Below are 25600 nucleotides of genomic sequence, written 5' to 3'. Positions count from 1 at the left end.
GAAGCCTTGGTTTTGTTAGGATGTCAGCTCTCCCTTAATTATATATATGTGAGAGAGAAAGACAGAAAACATGTCAGTGGTTGCCTGGAAATGGGAGAAGGACAGGGAAAGCTGGATGGGAATGATTGCAAGGACCCTTTGGGAGTTATTGATATATTCATTATCTTGATTGTAGTGGTGGTTCATGGTGTGTACATATGTGAAAACTAATCAAATTGCATGCTTTAAAAATGTGCAACATGTTGTTATCAAAAAGAGGAACCTGGAGAACAAAGGTCTCACAGGGAGTTATAGGTAGAACTGGTAAAGTCCTATAACTACCAATATATTTCCTTTATTCTAAAAAGTATTTGAAAATAGCATAGATTATTAGATCTAGTGTATATGCAATCCATAATACTTTAAAATGGTCTGTCTTCTTCCAAAATCAAAGAAGCACAATTGCAGTTGTTACTCATGTGGCCTTTGAAAGTCTCACAGTGAACAAGTCAGGCATGGTCTTTACCTCTTGAAGTTTTCTGTCTATTGGGAAAATTGCCATTATACATTTAAATAATCAAGGACAATTTGGCAGGTGTACAGGAGAGCTATAAATATTATTGATGAGCAGCACAAGTATAATATTCATATTTTTGAAGAAAATGCATATAATTTTGTTACTTGATTGGATCTGTATGTGCCTTCAAATCCAAGGACAATTTCTGGTATAATTTGTACAAGTGTAATGGACAATTCTAATGATTATGACACTCTATTTCCTATTTAAACTTTCACTGCTTTTGGCTTTATCTCTGAATTTGTGTCTTATTTCTCTTATAATTTCTACCTTTTGTTACTTTTCTATATTTAGAAATCATGGTGTCAATTTATTCAATGTTTATCTTTTCTTTGTCTGATTTTATCTAAACCAAAAGAGATCTCTTGTTTATTGTACTTTTGGAAAAGAGTCAGATTTTTCTGAACTTTGTTAAATTACCACTTCCTTTGCAAGACAAGTGCCTCATAGGAGACTTTGATGTGGGTGTTCAATAAATACATCTCCTCTGTTTCCCGAATGTTCTTTCCTTTATTCTTTCATAAACATTAAGCTTGTGAAGTTCATGAAAAAGATAAATCTCAAAATTTTCTTGAAACCTGAAACTTATGTATACCACAATGTTCGCACAGGCTCCTAGCTTTCATCTAAATGCCATTTCCAGAGCATAATGTTTCCTCCTATCATCTCACAACCTTTTTAACTTTCAATGAAAAGTTTTCCTCCATTGCAATTTTCACACTGAAAGGAAGTTTTTAATCCCTTTGTGAGGGTTGCTGGGTAAGTATGTACAGAGAAGAATCAAAGTTGCTCTGAGAGGTAGATAGTAAATGATTGGCTAAGCTGGTGTTTTCCCTCTTTTTTGTATCTTGAGACGTATAGAATATTACAGCCTGAGGGCTGAGAGGGGCAAACTCTCAGGGTTCACAGCTATGACAGATCATCAGCTGGGATGTTCAAGGCTAGGCTCTGTCACCAGCTAAGTGACTCACCAGCTCACTCAGAATACATGAGATAATTTGTGATGGAGCAAAACTTCATAACTCCAAATTATGAATGTCAGGGTTGCTTCAGAGTTGTTCATTCTTTCTTTCAGCATTCATAAAATATTTATTCAACAAATTAGAAGATCATGGTTAGTAATTTGCCAGCTGTAGATGAATACCAAGCTTCTACACTTCTTGTTCCTTAATTATGCCACGCTGTATAAAATCATGGGTCTCAAGATCCTATTAAATTATCTACTATTTGCTCATTATGTCTCTGATAGCTATCATACCATCTTAGATTCTCATCTCATTCTGCCATTTAAGCATTTTTGAGATCTACTATGGTCTAAGCACTTTGCCTACCCCTTGAAAAGTAATATAGACTCTACTAACTTGAAGAGTCTACACTTTAGTTGGGTAGAAAATAGACCATTCCAGTGCTGTGCCACAGGGAAGCCCAGAAAAGTAGAGGACAATGGGCACATCAAGTTTTTCTCTCATTAATCCAGTAACGTTTCCCATGGATTTTCTTCTCATTCTGAACATGGTCCATGAAATAATATCCTTACCATGTCCAGAGTACGACCCAGCATCTTATGCTATGGTTCCCACTGCAGTTTGTGCTATAAGCAGAACTGCCTCCTGCCTGTCCTAGTTTAAGTTATTATGGTTTTTATCAGGGCACTCATGTGGAAATTAATTAGACATGATAGACTTGAAATGGAATTTAGTCATGGGAAAAATAGCCATTTTAGGTTAAAATTCCATATCAAGTAAATAGTTGCTAGGTGACTACACAGTGTGACTCATATTCTGCAAATGATATAGCTTTTAAAAAATAGTTAGGTTTTATTTAAAGTGTTTTCTCATTTTCTCTAATGACTCTAGATTGGAGACTTCTAATACTATAGCACAAACTTAAACCAAAACATATTGACCATTAATTTCTGATTTCAGTAGAGAGTTACTGATACCTGGAGTTTTTGCTGAGGACACAGCAGGGTTTGATGCACTGAGATTTGAGGTAGATTTTCCAAAATTTTTCACTGTCTTGCCTTGTCCTAAGAAGAAGAAATAAAAATCTGTATTAAATGAAAGCCCAAAGAATTATTAGGATTGTATGGCTCCAAAGAGGGCAAGAGAGTAATATAAGTAATAGGAACATCTGTCAATTGAAACTTAACTTTCTCCTTTCCAACCATATAGTGTGCCCCTGCAGGTAGAGACTACCATATATTTTTGGGTTGGCAACACTTAATTCTCTGTTCCGTACTTGGAAGGCACTCAATAAACATTCGGCAATGATTATAAAAAATAATGAAGATGGAATTATTTTCATTTTAAATTAAGTTAAATTCTGGGAAGATTTCATAATAAAAGTAAATTTAATATTTCCCCCTGTTCTATTCTTTGTTCTTTAGGACATTTCATAAGTATGGCTTGCCTATTCAGAATGACACCATGCATTATTCTCAAAAGGCATCAATCTCTTGAGTCGTATTGATTTGGAATAAACATGTCCTTAAAATTCTAATTTAATGTTCTCAGAAAATCTTGCCATAATAGAAGTCACTTTCATATGTTCCTGTGAGAGTCAGGGGAGAGATTTGAATTTCTACTTGATTTCTTGCTTCTATTCAATTTCCTACCCAGGATGTCAATTCATCTCTCACTTGTGACTTTCATAGGAAGATATGATAGCTTCATTGGCAGAAGGGAAAGGACTGTATTTATAACTGTCAGTATTATTATAGCAACAAGCTGTTGGATCAACAAAAGATAATACAGACTGAGCTGTTTGTATTTTTACAGCTATAATTTAATTTTTCTTAGGAGCAGTATGTAACTTTCCTTTTATATTTATTTAGCTATCTGCAACTTGGGGCCCCTTTGTTGCCTTTGAGTTGTCAGTTATTATGATACTGTTTTTAATTTTTTTTCTGTGAAAGTGGAAAAAAATTTTTAAATGTCTAATGATTACAAAAGGAAATGACGCTGTAAGAAAGGTATTGTTAAAGTGAAATGCTAAATGTCCAGGTTCTTAAAGCAGAGGAGAAAATTTACATTTGTTTCTAATTATACTTTAACAGCAAATTTTAAAATATAAAGTCTAAAATTAGGGTAAGTCTACAAATGAATCAAAATTGCTTTTAAAATGCCTTCTCTTTGCCAGATGATCAAAATACCTATTTTTCTTCTGTAGGAAATGCAACCTGTTCTATACAGCCTTTCTGACTGGTTGAAAATGAAATTGAAAATTCTCTGTATTTTTTTCTCATCTGCCTCAGTCATATGTCTTCATTTTGTGTTCTGTAGTTTCTCAAATTCTCTCTTTTAGCAATCAGCTTCTTATCTATCTAGGTATATAATCCTTGTGAGAATCTTTGGAGAATATATAAACATTATTATGTTAGATTAAATACTGATATTACAATAGGTAACCACCCACTCTGCATAACTATTTTCCTTAACAGTCCATATGAGCAAAAAGAAGACAAATATTCTTGTTGATCAGAAATCACACTAACAATTCATCAAGAGATGATGAGCAAAGATGAAATCTTATAATTGTTATTAATCTTTCCATTTCAGAGCAAGTTTGACTAAACTAGTAGGATGTTAAAGATAAAAACTGTTTTGTTTTATTTTCTATTGCTAATTAATAAATTCTGTAGAATTTAGAAAGAAGACAGTAGATTATAATTTAAAAATTGAGCCACATTCCTGGCTTTGTAGGTGACCATGAACAAGTCAACTCTCAGGTATCCTCAGGTGAATTATGAGGAAACAATAAGCCTCTAGAATTTACTGAAGCTTAAAAGCAATAATCCCTCCAACAGTTTTTTTTAAATGTTAAAAGAACATAGCAAGGCTAGATATAATGCCTTATTTCAAACTACTATATATGACATTGTTTAATTAAAGCATGTTTAATTAGAATTTGATTGCTTCCATGAAGATGGACATTACTTTCTTCATGTGTCACTAAGACCATATGTTTCTAATACACTCTGAGTCTCACCTTAACAGTTATCACATGAGAACAAAGAACAGAGAACTTTCATTTCTATATCTCTCCATTTAAAATGGTTGAGGGGAAAGTCAATAAGTGTATCAAAATATAGTTCTTTGAGATAAGTACCTTTGTATTGTCATCACAACCTAAAATATTAAAGGGTTTCTGCAACAACTGTAATGGGCATTATGTTCTGCAATTAAGCCACAAAATATCAGATATGTCATTTCAGTTGGGTTGCATAGGACTAAAGCAATAAATACACCAGTTTCATAAACATTATGAAACTATATTCTCATATCTAAGTTAAAGTCAAGCAGAAACATCGATAAAACTTTTACTCCTAAAATTCTAGTCAATAATTTATCTTGTTTTGTATTCTTCACCCATAGTTCTCTTATGTCTTTGAATGGTTTTTCTTATATTGTGTGTTTCATGATTATTCATTTTGTAATACATGTCAGTTTTGAGATTACACTTTTTGCATATGCATTCTCCCCCCACCCCATCTTTCCTAGTATTGTATGCACTACATTAGCAGAAACAAATTTTGCTTCCTTTGGGTCTTCTCTTCAATACTCTGGACCTTTTAAAATAAGGATTTATCTTCTATAAGACAAGTCATTAGCTATAATATATAGATAAATGTATACCTCATTTTATTACACTTTGCTTTATTGTGCTTCGCAGATATTGCAGTTTTTACAAATTGAAGGTATGTGGCAACCCTACCTCAAGCAAGTCTGTCAGCACCATTTTTCCAACAGCATTTGCTCACTTTGTGTCTCTGTGTCACATTTTGTACTTTCTAACTTTTCCATTGTTACTATATTTGTTATGGTGATCTGCGATCAGGGATCTTTGATACAGCTATTGTAATTGTTTGCGGGCATGATGAACTGTGCCCATATAAGATAGCAAACTTAATTGGTAAATGTGTGTGTTCTGACTGCTCCACCAACTGGCAGCTTCCCCCATCTCTCTCCCCTCCTTGGACCTCCCTATTCTCTGAGACACAACCATATTGAAATTAAGCAATTAATAACCCTAAAACCGCCTCTAGGTGCTTAAGTGAAAGGAAGAGTCACATGTCTCTCACTTTAAACCAAAAGCTAGAAATGATTAAGCTAAGTGAAGAAGGCATGTTGAAAGCTGAGGAGATAGGCTGAAAACTAGGCCTCTTGCACCGACAGTTAGCTATGTTATGAATGCAAAGGAAAAGTTCTTGAAGAGAATTAAAAGTGCTATTCCAGTGAACACATGAATGATAAGAAAGCAAAACAGACTTACTGCTGATATGGAGAAAGTTTTAGTAGTCTGGTTAGAAGATCAAACCAGCCACGATATTCCCTTAAGCCAAAGCCTAATTCAGAGCAAGGCCTTAATTCTCTTCAATTCTATGATGTCTAAGAAAGGTGAGGAAGCTGTAGGGGGAAAATTTGAAGCTAGCAGAGGTTGGTTCATGAAGTTTAAGAGAATAAGCCATCTCCATCACATAAAAGTGCAAGGGGAAGAAGCAGGTCCTGATGTAGAAGCTGCAGCAAATTATCCAGAAACTCTAGCTAAGATAAATAATGAGGGTGGCTACACTAAACAATAGATTATCAATGTGGAGAAAACAGTCTTATACTGGAAAAGGATGCCATCTAAGACTTTCTTAGCCAGAGAGAAGTCAATGTCTGGCTTCAAACTTTCAAAGCACAGGCCAACTATCTTGTTAGGGGCTAATCAGCTGGTGAATTTAAATTGAAGCCATTGCTCATTCACCATTATGAAAAATCCTAGCCCCTTAAGAATTCTGCTAAATCTACTCTGCCTGTGCTCTACAAATGAAACAACAAAGCCTGATTGACAGCACATCTGTTTATGACATGGTTTATTGAATATTTTAAGCCCACTATTGAGACCTACTGCTCAGAAAACAAGATTCCTTTCATAATATTACTGCTCATTGACAATGCACCTGGTTACCCAAGAGCTCTGATGGAGATGTACAGTGAGATTAATGATGCTTTCATGCCTGCTAACACAACATCCATTCTGCAGCCCATAGGTCAAGGAGTAATTTCAACTTTCAGGTTTTATTATTTAAGAAATACATTTGGTAAGGCTATATACAGCTGCCATAGATAGTGATTCCTCTGACGGGTCTGAGTAAAGTCAATTGAAAGCCTTCTGGAAAGGATTCACCATTCTAGATGCCATGAAGAACATTCGTGATTCATGGGAAGAGGTCATCACTGCAGTTAGGTTCATTAAAAGGAGTTTGGAAGAAGTTGACTCCAACCCACATCAATGACTTTGAGGGGTTCAAGACTTCAGTGCAGGAAGTAACTGCAGATGTGGTGGAGCTAGCAAGAGAATTAGAATTAGAAGTGGAGCCTGAAGATGTGACTGCACTGCTCCAGTCGCATAATCAAATGTTAAGGGATAAGGAGCATAAAGGTGCCTCTTATGGATGATCAAAGAAAATGATTTCTTGAGATGGAGTCTATTCCTGATGAAGACATTGTGAAGATTGTTGAAATGACAACAAATGATTCAGAATATTACATAAACTTAGTTGATAAAGCAGCAGCAGGGTTTAAGAGGATTGAGTACAATTTTGAAAGAAGTTCTACTGTGGGTAAAATGCTTTCAAATAGCATTGCGTGCTACAGAGAAATCTTTCATGAAAGGAAGAGCCAACCAATGTGGCGAACATCACTGTGGTCTTATTTTAGAAATTGCCACAGTCACCCCAACCTTCAGCAACCACCATCCTGATCATTTAGCAGCCACTAACATCAAGGCAAGACCCTCCACCAGCAAAACAATTATGACTTGTTGAGGGCTCAGATGATGGTTAGCATTTCTTAACAATAAAGTATTTTTAAATTAAGGTACATACATTGTTTTTTTAGACATAATGCTATTGCACACTTAATAGAATACAGTATAGTGTACACATAACTTTTATATGCACTGGGAAAGCAAAAATTTGTGTGACTCACCATATTGTGATATTTGCTTTATTGCGGTGGTCTGGAACTGAACCCCCAACATCTCTGAGGTATGCCTGTATAAATAATCTATTTGTAGACAGGCTAATTATATCAGTCCAAATAAAAAGAAAATTCCTTCATATTTGGACTTGTCCATTGGCAAATAAATGTAAGAAGCTAGCCAAAATATAATTTAATTCCTTTGGGATTTCTATTTAAGGAAAACAAAACAAAAATGCTCAGTTTTAATGAATTCTCTTATATATGCCTCCCTGAGCACATAAACAATAAAAGCAACTTATCCCACAGGGATAAATTCATGTCCTCCTCCTCAGCTTCTTCATTTTTTGATTAGAGACGAAACAACTAAGTCACACTTTTCCATATAAATTTTCCAGTACTTTTAAAATGTTAGGTAAGAAAACGTTACTTAGTATATTAAGAAAAACTTCAAATAGGCACATTATCCACATAACAAAAAGTTAGGACTAGAGGGAAACCCAAAGGTCAAAAAATTGGCTCCAAATATCTTCCAGCTCTGATGGAATAGCTTGTATCAGACAAATCCTCCACTTAAAAGCTACTCAGTTAAAATTTTTTTTAGCTTACTTAGGCATTAGTGATCAATTAAGGTAGTGAGGACTGGAGATCCAAAAGAGAAGGGAAATACACTGAAAGAAGCTATACTTGCTTAGTTGCTTTTTTCTATTGAGGAATTTGATATTATTTGCCATTTCATAGCATGGGGCACAGAGTTTAAGCAGAAAGTGTCTGCCCCAAATTTTGTCAAGCTCTTGGGATGAGGAGATAAAAATGTAATGACTACTAAGGTAGGCCAGACCCAAAGGACCAAGATCTCGAGAAAATGGGTTTATAGAGAAGTGAGGCCTACATTCTTGTCCTTGAGGCATTTGTCAACATAAAACTTCCAGAGTGTAAGGGACTGAGAAACTAGGAAGAAAGCAGGCAAAAAGGCTAAGGAAAACTTTTAGAAGTCTCACAACCCTGGAGGAACACAAATTGGAAATTAGAGTCTGCTGAGGAAGAGCTGCAATGGTAACACTACAGATTTTAACTCTCACAAAGTTTGAAACCTATTCTCAGACTGTATCTATCCCTGATTAGACCAAGAGAACCTGCCCCTCCTCTAACCACACTGGCTAGAATAATTAACTCTTCTTTGAGGAAGATAATGTCATCCAGAGCTTCTTACTTTGGCAGTCATAAAATGCTCAGCAGTCAATTAAAACAACAATAACAACAACAACAAAAAAACAGGCCTAAAAGAGAACAGTACCAAATGATCAAAAAACAAGAGAAGGAAAAGGTGCTAGAAACAGACCTACAGATTATCTAGTTATTGAAGTAACAAAACATAGACTTAAAAATAACTGTAATTAATATGTTCAATAAAATAGATGGCAAGAGGGAGAGTTTTAGAAAGTATGGGAATATATATAAAATAATTGAAGTTCTAGAACTGGAGGATACAATAATTGAAATTCAGCACTTAGTGATTAAATTACTAGCAGATTAGTTACAAGAAAAGAGAGATATAAAATAACCAGACTAAAATACAAGGAGAAAAGAAGGATGGAAAATACAGAAAGAGATTAGGAGACTTAAGGGATATTGAAAATGATGTAATGTATGTGTAGAAGAGAAAAAGAGGAGAGGGAGAACGGGAGTGAAGCAATAGTTGAGTAGAAACTGGTGAAACATTTTCTAAAGCTGAAGAAAGATATGAAGATACAGTTTTGCAAAGCACTACTGCTCCCTAAAATTATGAATAGCAAAAATATCACATCTAGGCAGACTGTATTAAAAACAATGAAAAAAGTAAAAGAAGAGAAAATCTTAAAAGCAGCCAGAGTAAAGAAAAAACACACATTGAGTTTTCAGATTTTCAGTAACTCTCATTTTTTCATTTTCTTATATCCTTATAGTGATGTATTTCTCTAATTTAATTCATTCTATGATCCTTTATCCTCGGAAGTCTTTAAAAATGCAAAAACAAATGCACAGGGCTGGGCAATTTGAATGACAGAGGATCAAGTTTCTTTAAAAATCAGCTCAGATTACTTATTTCATTTCCCCTTTTCTAGCATGAATTCTTTTCCCATTTATAATTTTACTTGGGATTAGGAGGTGACTCTTTGTTGCTTGATTCACTGGAAATTTTAATATTTGGGACCAACTCTCCAACTTGATTTGTCATTTTCCCATGAGCTCTTCAGACTCTCTTGCAAATGTATCCCCCACTGACCTATTCAATATATAAACTTTGATGTTTTCAAATTTAATTCACAGTGACTATGAAACTTGAATCTTTGTTTTCAGGTCATGGTTCCATTATAAAATATTTATAAGAATGTAGGGAATAATTATTTTACATCTGGGAAGATAGAACTATAATTTTTAAAAATGGGAACATTCTTAAAGAATTATACAGTGGCCCATCCTCCTGGTCTCTATTTAAACCAAATTTGAAAGAAAATAACCAAGAAAAATTGTCATGGGCTTTGGATTTATATTTTGCTCATTTCTCATTGGCCAAACTACTATCTAAATAAGAAGGGAGAAGATAACTACAGTGGTCAATTTTAGGAACAAAGATTGATGGAAGAGTAAATAAAAGGACAAAAGAGGAAATAATTTGGGAAATTATGTAGGAAAAGTAGAAAAGAGAATAAGAGGTAGAGAGGAGAGTTATTTAAACAATATACAAAGAAAAGGGTTAGACTTAGGTGTTCAGATTTAACAAGTATTTTTTAGCCTCTATTATGGGCCTGCCTATGTCTTAGGCTCTAAACAAAATGGAAAAGACCTCTGCTTTCAAGGAACTTATATTCTAGTTGTTATATATCAATTAAGATTAGGTTGTCTGCATTAAAAAATATTTAAAAAGATGACAAAAACATCACACTTTTCCCTCTAACATAAAAAATAAAACAAAACAGAATATAACCTAGTGCTGATATGGTGATTCCAGAATCACTGTGTTCATTCTCCATCTATATTTTTTCTCTACAATCACATAGTAAATAGCTTCCATACTCAAAGCAATGCACTGTTCAGAACAGCTGCTGGGGCACCAGCCTTCACATCCATTACCAGACAGCAAGAAAGGGGAAGGGTAAAAAAGCAAAAGGGAACTATTAACCCTTAAGGAATCTTTCTAGGATTCTCTTTCCAAAACTTCCACTTATAACTCATAGGTCAGGACTTAGTCATATGAAACCTGAAGCTAAAAGGAAGATTGGGAAATAATACATTTTTATCAGGCATATCACTGCCCCAAATAACATTGGTTTGTTTGCTCCTAAAGCAGAAGGTGAGAATGGATAGTACATAAGGATCCAATTTGCTCTGTCATGGATAGAAACATGAGAATGTGGTTATTTTAATAAAATATTAGTATCATATGTCAGTGGAATTGTAATTAGCCCATTGTCTTTGTTTATTATTTTATAATTATTTGCTTCTTATGGTCTTCAAACCATGGATATATTTATAATGGTGAGAAAAAAATAAAGAGACTCAGGTTGGCTGAGAGAATCTGTTTTCTCCTAGCTGGCCCTATCTGTTATTGTTCATCTAAAGCCACACTTACTTTGCTCCATTCTCTAAAAGCATACTTTTTTGTAGGGAACTGGGAAAATTATTTAAACCCTAAATTTCATTCATCTGCAGAACTATCAATACTTGCAGATATTGCCTTTCGACATTTAAGAGACTAATGAGAGCTGGACTATAATCTCATAGGATTATTCACAAATAAAAGTAATAAATTTATGTTCTCAATAGTCTAAGAGCCAGAGAGCTGGCATGAGACACTGCCAACTCAACCCTATTTCAGTTATTCCTATTAAGGACATATGTAAATAAGCTCCAAAACACCTTAAAGTTTCAATTCCATTATAGTTCTTTCCTGTGGCTAATTACTGGTAGCAGACAGACTGAGTTCCCCTTACATACTAGTTTCGTAAAGTTAAAGTCTGTTAGAGTATTAATAAGGAGTATATTGATTGCTTCCTAGCTCCTACTTCCCTCCCTCACATTATTAGGAAATAAATTAATAGTTAACTCCTTTTCCGAATTAATCAATCTCCTGAGTACAGGAGCTTTACAATTTACAACATGCTTCCCCATGTAATAACTCACTGGATTCTCACAAGCATCCTATAAAGTAAACAATTTGCAGTTATTATTCCTGTTTCATAGGTAGTTGAGGCTCTTAGGGGTAAAGTGAATTACTCAAGTCACTTGGCCTGTAAATAACAAAATTTGGACTATGACTGATTTTAAAAATACATTTTTCACTATAATTATTGCCCCTCTTATCTACCCATAAAGGACAAACTCTTCTATAGTAAAATCATTTCCCTATGTTGCTGTTACTAATACCATGGAAAAAGAAAATTCTTCTATGTGCTTCTGATCGCCCCCCTTTTAATTACGTTCATACACTCTCACACCTCTTCCTTTTCTTCCCCTCCAGAACAATTTGTTTTGTTGCTATCCCTTAATTAATGCTCTTTCTTCACCAACATTGTTATAAAGGGCAGGAATGAAATATCAAAACTTGCTTTATAATTGTAGATTCACTCCTGCTGTGAGGTTCAATGAAAGGAATAAAATTTCAATTAAGCAATTACCTAAGAGTGCCACTGAAAGCCTCAGGAGAGCAATGGTTTCTTTCCATGGCTTTTGCAGCCCTCATTGACCATATGTTGAATTTCCATTTTTCATGGTTTCCTCTTAGGTGGAAATCTCCACATATTGACATGTGTGTAATGGAGGAGCGCAACGTGAGGCCCAGTTTTATATTTATCCAAGCCCACTGGCTTCAATGTCTGTGACAAGGGTAGAATGGGTACCAGCAAGACGCCCCACATTTTTGATGCCCTGTCAAAGGCTGGCTGTTCCTGGTCCTGTGATGATATGGAAATGGCTCCTTTCTTATTATGCAGGCCAAGCTCACATGTGGATTAGCCCTTTGAACACCAAGTCCATTTCTTTGCTTTTCATTGTTAGTACTTGTAAAGCAGACCCTGCCTAGACATCAAACACTCCTGTTTCCAACAGAGTTGACTGAGGAGAGCCTAAGAGAGGAAAGACATCAAAGCTCATGAGAGTCAGGTCCTCTCCAAGATACCAATTAAGCCAAGTTTGATCATGTTTTCCTGTCTTTTAACTCACAGACCAGTTTCCAGCAAGTTGTGAGCACAAACTGTCACTCTATGGACACTCAAGGGGCACTTGGAATCAATCACCACATGTCTACCCACTGAAATTAATTTGGAGCAACAATATGTTCTATGGATATTTCTTAGGGTTTTTTTTCGGCCGCACTAAACAGCATGCGGGATCTTAGTTCCCCAACCAGGGATTGAACCCGTGCCCCTTGCAGTGGAAGCGTGGAGTCTTAACCACTGGACCACCAGGGAAGTCCCTTAGGTTTTTTTTTTTTTTAGTGCCTTTGCTCCAAGATTATAAAGGATACATTTTAAAAACTTTTTTTTTTAACAGCTGTAGGACTTGGTTTTTTTTATTGGAGTATAATTGTTTTACAATGTTGTGTTAGTTTCTGCTGTACAACGAAGTGAAGCAGCTATATGTATACACATATCCCCTCCCTCTTGGACCTCCCTCCCATCCCCCCCATCCCACCCATCTAGTTCTAAAGGTGAATATAATGCTATAATATTAATGTAAAATAATATAACACTATTAATAATATACTGCATTTGCATTGTGGCTTAAGCTTGTTTACATGTTGTAACTATGGTTTTAAGTAATCAGTGTATTGATTTTCTGTGTATTCAATGATATTTGAGTAAAGATACAGAAAGTTTTATCAAAAAGGTATAGTACTTTCATATCATTTTTCTTTCTTTACATTGCTGAACTTGATGTTTAAAAAACAGAAACGCGGAAGTAGCACTGATCTTTTGTATTATTCTTTTATAAAAAGAAATCTAGGATTCTAAAGCAGGCGTACTCAGGGGAAATTTACGTTTAAACATTAACATCATTGCAAATATAGAACTTTTAAAAAGTTATAAAGAGGATTATAGAAAGGCCTTGATTTTAAAGAAACTTGAAAAATGAAAAGAAATATTAATTGAATTTTCTATGATCCCTATCCCCAATACCTGATCTTGCAGAAGTAAACACAGACCACACATTCTTCTTTGCAAGCAGGCTTTTGATTTTGCTTCTGTTTTCCTAAAAACAGTTGTAACAATAGCTCAACCCATAAGAAAAAAATATTTAATATTAAAAGCCTTATGGTTTTAGGAAATAAAAAATGAAATATAAATTTATAATCTTATTTTTACCCCATGGAAATATAATAGATTAATCAATTAAAAATGTAGAATTCTATGTTCAATCAATTCTAAACTTCTGTCTCTTTGTTCTAAATCTTTGTACATTATATACCCTCTAATGGAATGTCTTTTTATCCTTCTCTTGCCTAGATGACACCTACTCTGAAAAACCATTTTTAAATTCCAAGTACAGGCTTGTAGTCTGTCTCTATCGTCAAATAACAGGCTTAGTAAAACTAAGTTTATGTTACCAATAAGTTCCATTGGGAACCTTAGGCTATCATAGGAATGTATGAACTGAGAAGTGGCCATTGAATGGGCTGATATACTTAAGAATAATGTGTTTAAGAATTTAAATATGGTTGCTTTAGCCAAGAAGTAGAATTTTACTAAAATTCAACTTTGCCTTTATTTTATTTAAAAATCTAGCAACAGACATAATGACACTGGCACATATATTTGGATTTGGACCTGGACCACCATGAAGGTAAAATTGGTGATGTTCCTTATATATACAAATGTATAAATATTTCATTTCAATGACTAATGGTCTATATGACATTCTATTATTTATTCTGTAACATTTAAGTTTCTCCTAATACCCAGTTGGCTAAAGAATGGCAAGATAACATTAATGGTGTCAAAGACAATAATGTCATGAGCTTGTAAAGAGTGTCACAAAGCACTACTGAGCTTGTTCAATTTACCCTGAATAATTCAGATTTACTCTATTTTGCCAGAAAGTGCATTTCATGCATTTTTTCCCCTCAGCAAATTGTTAGACTAGAGTACAATGCACCAGGATTATTATATTCATAAGGAAATCTTACATGTAACTTTCTGTAATGAAAGCTTATTGGTCTTAGCCAACTTTAACCACAAGTTTTCTGAAGTCTGTGTCCTGTGTAAATATGAAATAAACAAAGCACTTGCAATAAAGGCTAAAGAAATGTTGATGTTACCATGTATTCTATCTGGAAATACACCTTGGCTGACGTTTTGAAGATGTATAAAGATTTTTAAAAGATTTCTGAACCAGTTGTTTTGGCTGATATACAGGTCTCTCTCTTTTTTAGCACTTTCCGAGGTGAAGTGATTATAATTCACATTTTTCATCCTGTAATTGGTTGAGCAACTACCCAACTAGATTAGGGTTTCACGGGTTCTTTTTCCAGCCTAATTAATTAAAAGAGATCAAGATCAGTGGAAAAAAAAACAGAAGAAGCTGAGAAAAAATTTTCAGTAATTCATCAGAGTTGTTTACAATGTAATTATACACAAGTACAGTCATTAAAAAATAAAACTGAAAAATGTTAAACTTCTGGTAAATTTGCAGAGAAAGATGTCAAATACTTCTTGAGTGTAAGTCTTATGATGCAAGTTCTTAAATCATTTTTGTTTAGACAAACTCTCTCTGTAGCAGCTCATGTTTTCTCTAAGGAAAGACTAATTAAAAACTATTTAAGGAATGACTTGGGATAGCAATGTTTAGCAGTGTTAATGCTACTTAGCTTAGAAGTTCTAACTGGTATAAAAACAGAATAAGCAGAATTGATCCATAATTTTTCTAACGTCAAATCCTGATGAAGACAATGTTATTAACATATATTTTCACATTGTCTTAATTTTTTCTAATTATAAAAGTAAGAAAAAGTTAAAATTCAAATATTAAGGAAATGAATAAAACAAATAAAAGTCCTCCATAATCTCACCCCTTTAGTTGCTGGCTACATAGTCCTTCAGCTTTTTTTCAGTACATTTGCTAATACTGTTAGTGTCCTATTTTTATAGAAAAATGTCATACAATATATACTGCTCTAAAATTGTACTTTTTTCATTTAGCCATATATTTTGAACCTTTTTTCATGATGCTAAATTTAGCTGTATCTCATTATTTTTAATAGCTTCATGCTACTCCATTAAATGGGTCTATTATAGTTTTTTCCCCATTGATGGATATTTGAGTTCTTAGCTATCAAAACAAAGCAGAAGTGAATATTCTTATACATATATGTTATCATACTTTGGTACTTATTTCTGGAGGATAAATATCTAGAAGTGAAAAATGCTATGTCAAGGATATGCTCATTTTAGATTTTTTTTCTTCCAGTTTTATTGAGATGTAATTGACACACGGCACTGTATAAGTTTAAGGTGTTCAGCAAAATGATTTGACGTACATCGTGAAATGATTACCGCAATAAGTTTAGTGAACATCCATCATCTCGTATACATTCAAAATTAAAGAAAGAAAATTTCCTTTGTGATGAGAATTCTTAGGATTTACTCTCTTAACTTTCATATATAACAAATAGCAGTGTTAATTAAATTATTTATGTTACACATTGCATTCCTAGTACTTATTTACTTATAACTGGAGATTTGTACCTTTTGATGGCCTTCATCCAATTCCCCCTCCCCCACCCCCCACCTCTGGTACAAAAATCTGATCTCTTTTTTTGAGTTTGTTTGTTTTTGAAGTATAATTGACCTAGATCATTTTAGATTTAATAAACATTTCTTAAGTATGCTTGAATTAGTATTGCGCTGAATATAACCAAAGCATTAGAAACCTCCCTTCTCTGTTCCTTAGGAATTTTTGTTTTATTTACTTTAATTGTATAAACTGATGTGGGGTTATATAACATTAAGCCTTCCTATGGAAGGACATGATATTTCTCACCATTTATTCAGGTTATCTTTTACGTTCTTTTGGCAAGTTTTATGTACAGAAATAGAGCACATAAATTTGTATAATCCTGTACAATATATATTCACAGAATATTATCATTAATTGCTAAACTCTCTTGTTTTGATTTATATTTTGTGTTCCAAGCTTTATTTGCATAATTTTTGCTTATCAAATGAGTTCTTTTTGAACACTAACATATTAATATTAATGTAGGCAACCTAGAAGTATTTCACATTTACTTTGTGTTCTAAGCACAAAATGTAATGTTTGGCACATATTAGGTATTTAATAAATTCTTATTGAATAGATTAATGAAACTTATTTACCTTTACTTATGAATAGAGCAAACAAGGGGATACTAAATGTCTTAAGGTGGTGAAGCCAAGTTTCTTGCCGGTCTATCACAGTTACTCTTCTTTCCGTCGCACTGCACTTATTTACATGAAATATATCCAAAGAAATTACACCATAGACTTTAGTTTTGGTAGTGGACAGAGAGACATCTCGCCCATTGAAGGCCTATGTATTTGGTTGCTACCTATCTCTTTTCTCTCCAAATCCCCTCTCTCTCCAAATGTATACAGGTACTACTAAACAAGCTGAAAATGTGAAGTCGTGCAAAGATTTGTTTAAAAAGCTAAACATTTCAGTGAAAGATTTTCCTGAAATAAGAAACTAAATACAGTTTTCATGAACCACCAATCAAGATCTGATAATATTATTCATGCAGCAATTTGAAAGTGAAGCAGGAGGAAAATCAGACTCACTCTGCCATTGCATAAATCACCCCCATGGGAGTGAGGGAAGCACTCAGAGAAAGAAAAATGGGAAATTCATGACTCTTCCTGACTAACAACAGCTCAGTCTAGAGTGAACAGCAGTCATGATTTTCCTATAACAGCCTCTCATGAAACAAAGATAAATTTCAATTCAAAAATAATGCTTTTATTGTATTCAAAATGGTTTGTTTTGCGTAAGACACGGTTTATTAAACTGATGAAATTCACCACGGAAAACAGCATTTATGCAGATTGGACTTGGTTAGTAGGATCTTGCTATTGGAAACTGACATGAAACTATAATGTAGAACCCATAACTGATTCTAAAGTGGAGGAAGAAAGTATTGAGCTAAGTCCTCTGGAAGGAAAATAACACCTTCTAAGAGAACAAATATAAGGATGCTCATAGAGGTATCTCAAGCCCTAATTTTTTCTTTCCTGCCATGTGTGTTTGAGTATGAAAGAGGTTGCAAAGGCAGACTAAGGATCAGTTAGTTTAGACCTAATCATTTATAATCGATGGGCTCCCTAGGATTGAGATAGCAACTGCTGCAAGATATGCAAACTGGGAAGCCTTAATATCCTGCTACAATAGTGGTTCTCAACTGGGAGTGGTTCCTTCCCCCCGCACTTTCCACCTCAGTATAGCTGGCAGTCTGTGGAGAAATGTTTGGTTGTCACAACTGATGTGTGTGGGGGGAGTCAGTTGCCACTGATATCTACTGGGTTGCTAAACATCCTACAATGCACAGGACAGCCCCCTACAACATACAATTATCCAGCCCAAAATGTCAGCATTACTACTAGTATGAAACCCTGTGCTGCATGAATGGACAAATTATCAGGTATATCTTTGTGATATGACTTATGATTCAGGGTGAGATGATTAAGAAGATAAATATGACTTGAGGTAAATATTAAATTGCTCTTAAAATTATGCCTTTAAATTGCTTTAAATGACATTTGCAATGAATAGTAGATTCATGTTGATTAAAGCTGTTTAAATAAATAATTAAATACGTTTTTATGAATGTAGGGTAATTCAGTATTAGTAATTTGCAGCGTTTTGAGCAGAATTTAGCCTCTGGGTCTCACATATATTATGTATCTCTTCATTCAGACCTGTGGACAATGTCCTACTGGACACCTCGTGGCAAATTTCCAGAATGGCAGTTTTTGCAATCCAGGACAGATGCATATATTCCTTTGAAAACTTCATATACTAAACAGATTGGGTCCTGAATTCTTAGTTTCCCGGAAACTTTCTGTAGAATGTGGTCCCGAATGACTCTTTATTAGATGTTATGGCTCCAGCTTTGACTCTGTAGGTGAAAGGAACATGGCTCCCCTGATCACAACTACTTGGATCAGAAATGGAGGCATGTACCATACACATAGTGTGACCAAAATATCAAAGGTGACAGTTTACATGATAGACTCAGTGGTGGTAGCTTTCTGCTTCTATCTCAATGAAAAGTTTGTGATTTTTGTTTTTTTTCAGGAAACACTGAATTGTGATTTAGATATCATAATTTAATGACCTGATTTCATTACACTTTTGAGGAACTTTTTTTTTTTCTCTTATTTTTTTTTTTTTTGCTTTCATCACTTTATTCTCAAGCTTATGTGTGGGCTTAGCTGGAATGAGAGGGGGACAACTATTTCTGAAAAGCTTGATAAATAAATAAATGCCCAATAAATGCGCTTCATGGGCTGCTTGTAAATTTTGGAGACTAATCCCTTGTCAGTCACATCATTTGCAAATATTTTCTCCCATCCTGTGGGTTGTCTTTTTGTTTTGTCTATTGTTTCCTTTGCTGTGCAAAAGCTTTTGAGTTTAATGAGGTCCCATTTTTTAAATTTTGTTTTTATTTCCATTACTCTAGGAGATGGCTCAAAAAAGTATTGCTGCAATTTATGTCAAGGAGTGTTATGCTTATGTTTTTCTCTAAGTTTTATAGTATCCAGTCTTACATTTAGGTCTTTAATCCATTTTGAGTTTATTTTTGTGTATGGTGTTAAAGAATGTTCTAATTTCTTTTTTTTTTTATATGTAGCTACAGCTCATGTGGCTCAATATCAAAAAAAAACAACAACAACCCAATCAAAACATGAGCAGAAGACCTAAATAGGCATTTCTCCAAAGAAGACACACAGATGACCAAGAAGCACATGAAAAGATGCTCAACATCACTAGTTATTAGAGAAATGCACATCAGAACTACAATGAGATATCCCCTCACACCAGTCAGAATGGCCATCGTCAAAAAGTCTACAAACAATAAATGCTGGAGAGGGTGTGGAGAGAAGGGAACCCTCCTACACTGTTGGTGGGAATGTAAATTGATACAGCCACTATGGAGAGCAGTATGGAGGTTCCTTAAAAACTAAACATAGATCTACCGTATGATCCAGTAATCCCACTCCTGGGCATATATCCAGAGAAAAACATGGTTTGAAAGGATACATGTACCCCAATGTTCATTGCAGCTCTGTTTACAATACCCAAGATATGGAAGCAAACCAAAATGTCCATCAAGAGAGGAATGGATAAAGAAGATGTGGTACATATATACAATGGAATATTACTCAGCCATTAAAAAGAATGAGATAATGCCATTTGCAGCAACATGTATAGACCTGGAGATTATCATACTAAGTGAAGTAAATCAGACAGAGAAAGACAAATATCATAAGATATGGCTTAAATGTGGAATCTAAAAAAAAAAAAATGATACAAATGAACTTACTTACAAAATAGAAACAGACTCACAGACTTAATGAATGAACTTACTGTTACCAAGGGGGAAGGTAGGGAGGAGGGATAGATTGGGAGTTTGGGACTGACATGTACACACTACTGTATTTAAAATAGATAACCAACAAAGACCTATTGTATAGCACAGGGAACTCTGCTCAATATTCTGTAATAACCTAAATGGGAAAAGAATTTGAAAAAGAATAGATACATGTATATGTATAACTGAATCACTTTTCTGTACACCTGAAGCTAACACAACATTGTTAATCAACTATGCTCCAATATAAAAGAAAAATAAAAATAAATGCCCTTCATGTAAGCAATGAAGGCAACTAGCTCAATCAAATTCTCTTTTTGTAAGAAGGATAAATTCTCAGTCAAGGAAAAGTTATGTTTCCTAGGCTGAGGGTATTTTCTTTGGCCATGATAAACTATTTCTAAAGTCATTTAAGAAACCCATGAATCCTGAGACTTTTGGCAATCTGCAGCCAATCAGAAAAATCCCATGCTTCTGTGTGTCCTTCTGTGTGTTCCTTCAATGAGGCATAATCTTTAATGGTGCATAGCTCCTTCTTGTAACTTTAAGAGATTTGCCTTTCTACGTCTTAAATCTATGGGACTGGATTTGAAAGCTGGAACCAACAGAAGTCCTTTTCTCTGTGTAAAACAATACTGGGACTAAATATATTTTTCTGTACCCAACTTAAAAAATTCTGTGATTGAGCATACTTGCCTAGTCATATTTAAACAATACTAAGAAGAAGCAAAAAATACTTAGCTACTGGTTCAGGAAAAATTTATTCTTGATAGATAAGAGTGTGAAACCACTAAAATAGTTTACTAATTAGACTCAGAGCTTGCTCATCAAGATGCTTAAAAAATCTTATCTCACCCTCACTTTGTTGTGCCCCCCAATCCAAGGTCATTATATCATAAACTTTGCCTGACTATAGCTGTTTTCTTACCTTTTAAGATGTAAATTATGGAACTTCCCTGGTGGCACAGAGGTTAAAAATCTGCCTGCCAATGCAGGGGACACAGGTTTGAGCCCTGGTCGGGGAAGATCCCACATGCCGCGGAGCAACTAAGCCCGTGCGCCACAACTACTGAGCCTGTGCTCTAGAGCCCGCGAGCCACAACTACTGAGCCCATGTGCTACAACTACTGAAGCTCGTGCGCCTACAGCATGTGCTCTACAACAACAGAAGCCACTGCAATGAGAAGCCCGCTCACTGCAACGAAGAATAGCCCCCACTCGCCGCAACTAGAGAAAGCCCATGCACAGCAACAAAGACCCAATGCAGCCAAAAATAAATAATAAATTAATTAATTAATTTTTTAAAAAGATGTAAATTACAATAATCCTGCTCAGGCCTTAAAACCATATACTTCTCTTGATGTTCCCCTCTCAGACACTTCTAAGACTCTGTCAAGGTAAAGTTCTCCCTTGTTACAAATGGTATAATGAACTTAATTTTCTTGACCACCATGCTTTTCTCGTGGTCTTTGGAAAATGAGTATTAGCAAAATCAAGGTATTACAACAAAGGTCAAGAAGACTGAGGACCCCAAAAGATAAATCGATCTCATAAGTTGCTGGACCTTCTTAAAAAGTGATTTATACCAAAACTGGTTTCTAAGGAGAGAAGAAAATTAAATAACCAATCATTTCTTATGACCTCGCACAAAGTTGGTTTAGCTGTCTATCAAAACTGTTCTAAAGCTCTAAGAAAGAAGAAAATGTTCTAAATGCTAAAGGCATTTTATGTATACAAAAATCTCACAAAAATAATATCTAACTGTACACTGAACAAGAAGAAATCCTAGTATATAATTAAAAAGCAAATGTATTTTTAATTCTCACCATTCTTTTAAACCTGTTTAGTGAGTATTGTCAATACTCTGTTTCTGGATGAAGTGCTATTGCTTTCTGATCAGTCCTTTAAGTTGCAAGCCTTTTAAACATCTAGTCTTGTGTAATGATCAAATCTTTGAAGTTGATTTTAATTGTCTTTTCCTTTTCCTTCCAGCTGGAGTTTTCTTTGGGCTGACTACTTGCAGAAGAAGATATGGTGCTTAATTACTTTCCTCTCTTTTTCATTAACCTCTTGTTCCACTTGATATCTCTTAATCCAACACCATCAAAGTTGTGGGGGTGGCATTGTGAGAAGAATTAAGTGTGAGAGAAGAGGTAAGGCAAGTAGGAAGCTTGTATTTGACTTTTTCTACATATCTCAGATATCGTCATGATTTCTGGACATTACAGATATTTAAAGCCAACTTTTTTCACTTCCTGGGCACTCTTGTGGGTTTTCTGAAGAATTCTCTCTGGAGTGCCTTTTTCTAAAACTCCTGTGACATGGGCAAGGTCTTTCCTTTGTCAGATCTATCTCCACTCATAGAGGATTTTCTTCTGGATGGGTACCCTGCATCCTTTTCCAGCTGATATTCCTCACCTAAAAGGCAATGCTCCCGAGGTGGATCAGACTTAAAATTGTCCAAGGATGACATTTCTACTTGGAAATCATATGTGGTCACCATGATTAACCCAAATCTGACTCCCTTTTGGAGAGAAAGAAGTAACTTCTCAGTTCCAGCCTTCATTCAAAGATCACTTGAGCTTTTTCAGGCACAAGTCACAAATTTGGGGGCAACACAAATAAAGCTTTTTAAGTAGTCCCTTCAAAACTTCTTTCATCACACTGAAGTAAGAACCAGACACTGCCCAAACCTTCCCTGTTATGGGACTGAGATACCTAGCATGTTGGTGATGCTCTCGAAATTACTTTTAACAAAACCTTTTCTCTAATACCAACTCTCAACCATTTATATTCTTCAAGGAGATGTAGGGCTTTAAGAGTTGTGTTGCCAGTTTAGGGATATTTTCATTGTAAATCTTACATGAGGTATAACACCCACTTTGGAATGGAGGAATGTATAGCACATTATATTTTATCTTGCTGCTTTGTCAAAAATGTCAACTTTAACATTCTGTTAGATACTGAAAAAATTCAAAGTAATTCTTACATATAGTAATGGAAATATTAAAGAAATTAATCCCAGATAGAATGCAGCAGCATATTAATTGAGTTAATTAGTCCAGCCAATTGTATTTGCTCTCAAGAATGTAAGGATGGCTAATATTTGGAAATTGATTAATTTTCTTCATTATCTCCCATCAAAGACTGCAACTAAAAAGGTATTTGATAGAATCCAACTTTCTTTCTGGTGTAAACTTTTAATTAACACAAATGAGTATTTTCTTAACGTAGCAAAAATGTATTTTTAAGAAATATGGACATTCACAGAAAGACAGACAAGATGAAAAGGAGGAGGGCCATGTACCAGATGAGGGAACAAGATAAAACCCCAGAAAAACAACTAAATGAAATGGAGATAGGTAATCTTCCAGAAAAAGAATTCAGAATAATGATAGTGAAGATGATCCAGGACCTCGGAAAAAGAATGGAGGCAAATATCGAGAACATGCAAGAAATGTTTAACAAAGATCTAGAAGAATTAAAGAACAAACAGAGATGAACAATACAATAACTGAAATGAAAACTACACTAGAAGGAATCAATAGCAGAATAACTGAGGCAGAAGAATGGATAAGTGACCTGGAAGACAGAATGGTGGAACTCACTGCGGCAGAACAGAATAAAGAAAAAAGAATGAAAAGAAATGAAGGCAGCCTAAGAGACCTCTGGGACAACATTAAACGCAAAAAAATTTGCATTACAGGGGTTCCAGAAGGAGAAGAGAGAGAGAAAGGACCAGAGAAAATATTTGAAGAGATTATAGTCAAAAACTTCCCTAACATGGGAAGGGAAATAGCCACCAAAGTCCAGGAAGCACACAGAGTCCCATACAGGATAAACCCAAGGAGAAACATGCCGAGACACATAGTAATCAAATTGGCAAAAATTAAAGACAAAGAAAAACTATTGTAAGTAGCAAGGGAAAACCGACAAAAAACATACAAGGGAATTCCAATAAGGTTAACAGCTGATTTCTCAGCAGAAACTCTACAAGCCAGAAGGGTGCGGCATGATATACTTAAAGTGATGAAAGGGAAGAACCTACAACCAAGATTACTATACCCAGCAAGGATCTCATTCAGATTCGATGGAGAAATCAAAAGCTTTACAGACAAGCAAAAGCTAAGAGAATTCAGCACCACCAAACCAGCTCTACAACAAATGCTAAAGGAACTTCTCTAAGTGGGAAACACAAGAGAAGAAAAGGACCTACAAAAACAAACCCAAAACAACTGAGAAAATGGTCATAGGAACATACATATCGATAATTACCTTAAACGTGAATGGATTAAATGCTCCAACCAAAAGACACAGGCTTGCTGAATGGATACAAAAACAAGACCCATATATATGCTGTCTACAAGAGACCCACTTCAGACCTAGGGACACATACAGACTGAAAGTGAGGGGATGGAAAAAGATTTTCCATGCAAAGGGAAATCAAAAGAAAGCTGGAGTAGCAATACTCATATCACATAAAATAGACTTTAAAATAAAGAATGTTAGAAGAGACAAGGAAGAACACTACATAATGATCAAGGGATCAATCCAAGAAGAAGATATAACAATTATAAATATATAGGTACCCAAGATAGGAGCACCTAAATACATAGGGCAACTGCTAACAGCTATAAAAGAGGAAATTGACAGTAACACAATAATAATGGGGGACTTTAACATCTCACTTACACCAATGGACAGATCATCCACACAGAAAATTAATAAGGAAACACAAGCTTTAAATGACACAATAGACCAGATAGATTTAATTGATATTTATAGGACATTCCATCCAAAAACAGCAGATTACACTTTCTTCTCAAGTGCACATGGAACATTCTCCAGGATAGATCACACCTTGGGTCACAAATCAAGCCTCAGTAAATTTAAGAATATTGAAATCATATCAAGCATCTTTTCTGACCACAATGCTATTAGATTAGAAATTAATTACAGGGAAAAAAACGTAAAAAATACAAACACATGGAGGCTAAACAATACGTTACTAAATAACCAAGAGATCACTGAAGAAATCAAAGAGGAAATCAAAAAATACCTAGAGACAAATGACAATGAAAACACAATGATCCAAAACCAATGGGATGCAGCAAAAGCTGTTCTAAGAGGGAAGTTTATAGCTATACAAGCCTACCTCAAGAAACAAGAAAAATCTCAAATAAACAATCTAACGTTACACCTAAAGGAACTAGAGAAAGAAGAACAAACAAAACCGAAAGTTAGCAGAAGGAAAGAAATCATAAAGATCAGAGCAGAAATAAATGAAATAGAAACAAAGAAAACAATAGCAAAGATCAATAAAACTAAAAGCTGCTTCTTTGAAGAGATAAACAAAATTGATAAACCATTAGCCAGACTCATCAAGAAAAAGAGGGAGAGGACTCAAATCAATAAAATTAGAAATGAAAAAGGAGAAGTTACAACAGACACGGCAGAAATACAAAGCATCCT

General features: G+C 34.8%; 1 long non-coding RNA gene across 1 annotated transcript in view; it reads right to left on the bottom strand.

The window, feature by feature from the left end:
- The window catches only part of LOC309659735, a 73200-nt gene extending 47600 nt beyond the window's left edge, over positions 1-25600 (bottom strand). The window contains exon 1 of the long non-coding RNA XR_014262925.1: positions 1-25600. This exon is cut by the window's left edge and continues 38316 nt beyond it. This is a non-coding gene — a long non-coding RNA (uncharacterized lncRNA).

This window comes from Balaenoptera physalus (genome assembly GCF_965194825.1).
Source record: "Balaenoptera physalus genome assembly, chromosome: 4".
In the NCBI taxonomy this organism is placed as follows: Eukaryota; Metazoa; Chordata; class Mammalia; order Artiodactyla; family Balaenopteridae; genus Balaenoptera; species Balaenoptera physalus.
This window is presented reverse-complemented; position numbering and strand designations above follow the sequence as displayed.